At 34.0% G+C, this 6,099-nt stretch overlaps 1 pseudogene; it reads left to right on the forward strand.

Moving 5' to 3' along the window:
* The first annotated feature begins 4,127 nt into the window (after window positions 1–4,127).
* On the forward strand, window positions 4,128–5,273 carry LOC145106121 (secreted RxLR effector protein 161 pseudogene; annotated as a pseudogene).
* Window positions 5,274–6,099: the final 826 nt, after the last annotated feature.

Raw genomic sequence — 6,099 nt, forward strand, 5'->3', positions numbered from 1 at the left:
CGCTTACATTTTGTGGTTTTGGTTTCAGGTATTTCGAGTTCAGAAGTGAAGGGCCCGACTTTATCGTAGTGCATACACCCGTGTTTTCCGCAATATGTGATTTTGGGATTTAACTCTGATAATTGTGTTACTTATAAATATTTTTAAATGTTTGGATCAAGTTACATCTATGTTTTGAATATAATAAAAATGAAATTTTTATCCTTGATTTTTGGGACGTTACAAAAACTCACCGAGCCCAAAAAGAAAACTTTGGGAGAACGTGGAATTGATTGTATATTCATTGGATATGCTGAACATTCCAAGGCATATATGGTTTTATGTAATAGAACCTAATGATTCGGTTTTGATTAACACCGTTATCGAATCACGGGATAAAATTTTTGATGAGATCTATTTTTCGTCAATTCAAAGGCCTGGGTATCTGACTTTTGGTACTAATAAAGTGCAAAATTCAGAAAGTCAAGATGGTGGTAATATGCAAGAGCCACAAGAGCTTCGTAGAAGCAAAAGAGACAAAATTGCAAAAAAAATTCGAATCTGACTTCCAACTATATTTGGTGGAAGGTTCAAGGGATGAAATTAATCTTGAATAATCTTATTGATATAGTATTGAAGATGATCCTAGGACATATCGAAAGGACATGGAGTCTCGTGATAGTGCCTTTTGGAAGGAAGTAACTAATGATGAAATGTCATCAATCCTTGAGAACAACACACAGGTGTTGTCTGATTTGACTCCAGGTTCTAAACCACTTGGATGCAAATGGGTATTCAAAAAGAAAATGAATGTTAATGGGACTATTAATAAATTCAAAGCCCTGTAGTCATTCAAGGTTTTGCACAAAAACCCGGTATTGACTATTTTGATACGTATGCTCCAGTTGAACGTATTTCTACTATTAGATTTTTGATTGCCTTGGAAAGTATGCACAATCTGGTTATTCACCAAATGGATGTGAAAACAACCTTTTTAAATGGTGATCTTGACGAGGAAGTTTACATGAAACAATCATAAGGTTTCGTTATGCTCGGTAAAGAGCATATGGTTTGTAAACTTGTCACATATTTGTATGGGCTAAAACAAGCACCTAAGCAATGGCATCAAAAATTTGATGAGGTTATTTTGTTGTCAAAACTGGGAAATTTTATACCTAGCATGGTCTAAACCCTAACCAAGTACTAGTGTAAACCACATTGCAATCCTTGGTGCATTGTATCCCCTATGGCCATTAGGACATGTTTATAAACTAGTAACTGAGAATAGATTGAAAACTATGTTGGATTAAGCATGTATAAGTTAATATAAGTTGAAAGACTAATGTTTAAGCCATAAAATAACCCACCCCCTTTGTCTTTACGGTCAAGGAATTCTAGAAAATATGTGTTCACGGTCCAAAACAATTAAGGGAATGGTGTTCACAGTTTAGACATTAAAGCCAAAGGATTTCACAGTTTGAATTAATGATTAAAAGGAGTTCACGGTTGGATATTTAAGGATCAAAAGTGTTCACGGCCAAAGCATGACCGTAAACACAACCCAATGCCCTTTAGGTCCGTAAAGAAAATGATATAGATTCGAAATCCTAGTGTTCTAGATGAAAATTGACTGCAAACACCCTTAAATATCTTCATATCCTATCCAAATTCAGCATACCAAGGTGATATGATTCATCTACCAATGCAACCGCCTATCCTTCCTTCATTCTTAAGATACCACAATAGAAAACTCTTTCATTATTCACCTCCAGTAACGAAATCAATATCATTTCCCTCTCAAATAGCAAACCCATTTCCTTCATTTTAAGATCAAACAACTCCAAAGATCACTCTTCTTCCAAACAAGATACAAGCTTAAGTAAGTATTATTCATATTATTTAGTGTTTGTGAAACACGTATGTTGTAAAAATCATCATATTCACACACTATTGTGTGTTTAAAACCATTAGGATCACGACATCCTTCCTGTATTATAGCCTGAAGGTTACCCCTTTTATCTCGATATCTAGTAAAAAAACGCACAGAAGGTGAGTTCATATCCCCATATTTTCCAAGCTTTTTGAATGTTTTTAGGGGGGGGGGGAATACAAGTAAAACACAAGAAATCTTGTGTTTAAAAATATAATTTACTTATTATGTTTTCTTACCGTTAATATGCATTTAAATGTGAAACTTGTTAAAACATGGAAATAAACTTATAAACTATAATAGGTATAGTTTATGTATCATATGAACTATTTTACAAAGTCTAGGTTAAAACATGGAAATAAACTTATAAACTATAATTAGTATAGTTTATGGAACAAAAGGATCTTTTTACAAAAGTACATGTATTTATAAAAAGGTTTTCGCATTATTACTTGTAAATTCATTGAAGCAATTTGTGAGACGCCTTCATATACTTAACTAAATACCAACTAAGTCCTGACTTATAACCAGAGTCTCCTCGAGGGAGAGCGTGACACTTGTGTATAGATCTATACGGGACAGACAATCTCGCACCAGAGCCGGTTGCAACAGCTAGGTCGGCAGACCCGTGGTGACAAATGTTGTACCTTTTGTGACGCCTGAAGAACGTCGTGTTCAGGCCATCTAGGTCATCAAGTATGGTTATAAGAACTCACTAGGAGAAAACAACAATATATTTACGTAGTAATATACTTTTTCTTAAACAGTTTCAAGGGATATTAACTATGTGATTACTCAGTATATACAATAGGGTTATATAAAATTGAAGTCCGGTAGACAGTGGAATGTGTGATTTCCGCCTTACTTCATGTTCCTTTTTTGGTTGTGGGCTTAGGGAAGATTCACTCATTCAACTGTCTATTTGATCTCGGTTATATACAACTCGTATGTACTAAGCGACCATAGGAGAGTAATATCGTCACATCGAGTTTTTAGGGCAAACACATCTCCAGCTAGTTTTACGTATAGATAAAACTATGTATCATTAAATTAAGTATGGTAATAATACTTGTACTTTTCGGTCTTGGAAAGTTTAGAACTACAATTCGGTTTTATGGAAAATATAGGATTTTCTAGGATAAACATCATTATTTTACAAAACAACACTTTACAATTGAACAGGTGGAACTAGGAACATATTTACAAAAGATTCAACACTTATTTACAAACTAATATAACATAAAGGACCTTTAATTGTTAATTATATGATTTCCTTAGTTTATACATCAGATTTATATATAAATAATATCTGATACACAGTGGAATATGTGGTTTCCGCCTTACTTCTTGTTCCTTGTTTGGTTGTGGGCTTAGGGCAGATCCACACATTCAATTGTCCGTTCGATATTTGTTTATATGTAACTAGTATAAATTAAGTGGTTATAGAAGGAACTGGTATGGTCATAATTCTTACTAAGAAAATATAGTATTTATTGAAGGAAACACATTCATCATATTTAAAAGAATCATTAATGTTAATTTTGTGGTTACTTAGTGAATACGTTAGAGTTATATATAATGAAGATCCGATGGGCAGTGGAATGTTTGACTTCCGCCTTACTTCCTGTTCATTGTTTGGTTGTGGGCTTAGGGCAGATCCACACATTTAACTGTCTATTGGATATGTATTATATATAATTTGTATTCACTAAATGATCACAGAAGGAACGGGCATGATCATATTACTCATTAAGAAAATATAGGATTTTCTGGAGGAACAGGCGAACTTTTCCAAAGAACAAAGAGTATACTTTTATAACAAAAATACTTATGAACTCATCAACTTTAATGTTGACACTTTTTCAAATCACTTGTATTCTAAGGAACGTTAGTAGACAGGTACCCTCTTAGGTGTTGCGAAGACAGAGCTTTATGTCTTATCTTTTACTATAGTTTTAATGTAAATTAAGTAATGTTTTGAACACAATGTAAACTTTATATTATTAATATAATGGTTGTTGTTGCTTTGATTACTATTATATAATTATTGTGATACTTAAACATGACGTCCTCCGCCCCTAAACATTTCCGCCGTTCTGGTTTGGGGGTGTGACATTTGTCTTCTAGTTTCAAGACAAACAAATGTGACAAATGTGTTTATAGTAGATTTGATGATGCTACTAGAGTTGGTGTGATCATTTGCTTATATATAGATGACATGTTGATATTTGGTACCGACCAAAATCAAGTAGATGAAACAAAGAAATTGTTATCATCTAAGTTTTCTATGAAAGACTTAGGAGAGGTTGATGTAATTCTTGGAATAAGAATTAAAAGGATGAACAAAGGTTTAGTGATGACTCAAAGTCATTATATTGAGAAAATTCTCAAGCGGTTTAATTTAATCGATTGTTCTCCTGTGAGTACTCTTATGGATCCAAGTGTGAAATTATTGCCAAATAATGGCATTCCTATTTCACAATTGGAATACTCTAAGGATATTGGTAGCTTGATGTATTCCATGACAAGTACCAGACCTGATATTGCTTTTGTTGTGGGCAAGTTGAGCAGGTACACTAGTAATCCTAGTGCTCAACATTGGCAAGCAGTGAATAGAGTGTATAAGTATCGTAAAGGAACCATGGATTATGGTTTGAGTTACTTGGGGAATCCTTCGGTTTTAGAAGGTTATTCAGATGTAAGTTGGATAACTAATACAGAGGACCATTCCTCATCTTCTGGTTGCGTATTCTTGCTTGGGGTAGGTGCCATTTCTTGGGCTTCGAAGAAGCAATCATGCATTACAAACTCAACAATGGAATCTAAGTTTGTTGCGTTAGCAACTGATGGTAAAGAAGAAGAGTGGCCAAGGAATTTAGTATATGAGATTCCTTTGTGGTCTAAACCGATGACACCTATTTCTATCCTTTATGATAATGCAGCCGCTTTGGCTAAGGAATATAGCCAGGTTTATAATGGCAAGTCTAGATACCTAGGTGTTATATATAGTATGATTAGAGAACTAATCATGAACGGTGTGATTTCGGTTGAGTTTGTGAAATCGCAAAAAAATTTGGTAGATCACTTGACTAAAGATTTGACAAGAGACTCAGTCCACAAGTCTGTTATCGGGATTGGATTAAAGTCCATTTAATTATGTAATGATGAGACACCCAATTCCCTCCTATATAATGTTAGGAATTGAATTTAATGTGGAAAGCTCATACCTATAGAGTGGAACACATGAAATATTCATCCCAGGTTTGTGTTCGGTTCTGCAAGTTAGCCAAGTTGAAGTTTAACTTCTTAATAATTCCTTCGATAAATGTATGTGCAGATACATGGAAAGGAGTTAGCTATGTGATTGTGAAGTGTAGGTGCATTTCAAGAGGTTGTAGACATGACCTTGATACGGTCATGCGAGGATTAGGAAACACAGCTTTATAATCGTGTCAGGTTGTATTTTGCTAGAAATTCAATAAACTAGTATGTATTTTACTTTCTGGTATTCAAATGGGTTGATGGGCTCAATTCTTAGAACACCCTGTTTCTTGAGTATTGAAAGTGTATGATACTAAGTGAAAATTCAATCGTTTTGATATTTTCATTATGTACTAGTTTTGTTTGTTTTGATAAGGTTATGTTTGTTCAAGGGTTACACTAAAATGGGGGAGGATTGTTAGTGATTTTAGTGTCACCATGTTATTTTATGTAATTGGAACTAACATGTGAGCTAAGGGGCTTCATAATTTGTACTCTAATATATGTATGGGTTTCTGCGGAGTGCAAGAATGTATAAGATCAAATTATAAGCTGGTACGACAGAAACGCAGGGTTTGGTGACAGTGCTGTTGGATTAGGTGTCTAAGCCCATAACTATAATTGGTATGTACTTGACCCGAGAGTAGCATGGTCCATTTGGGTTGCTTATCACCAAGACAATTTGATAGGATGAACTTTTGAGAAAAGGTTATTTATGATTTATTAATAAATTATAAGTTCTAATATATTCATATGAAATCATATGATTTAATTAGTATTGATCAAGAATTAATTTGGAATTAATTTAGTGATCAAAAGAGACTAATAAAAACTATGGGGACTAACTATGGTAATTAGTGAAACATATGGATTGGGCTATTGATCCATGTTGGACTAAGTTTATGTAAGGATGCATAAAGAGTTGGGCC

The sequence above is a fragment of the Lactuca virosa genome, chromosome 4 (assembly GCF_052849685.1).
Source record: "Lactuca virosa cultivar CGN04683 chromosome 4, Lactuca_virosa_CGN04683_v6, whole genome shotgun sequence".
NCBI classification, from domain to species: domain Eukaryota; kingdom Viridiplantae; phylum Streptophyta; class Magnoliopsida; order Asterales; family Asteraceae; genus Lactuca; species Lactuca virosa.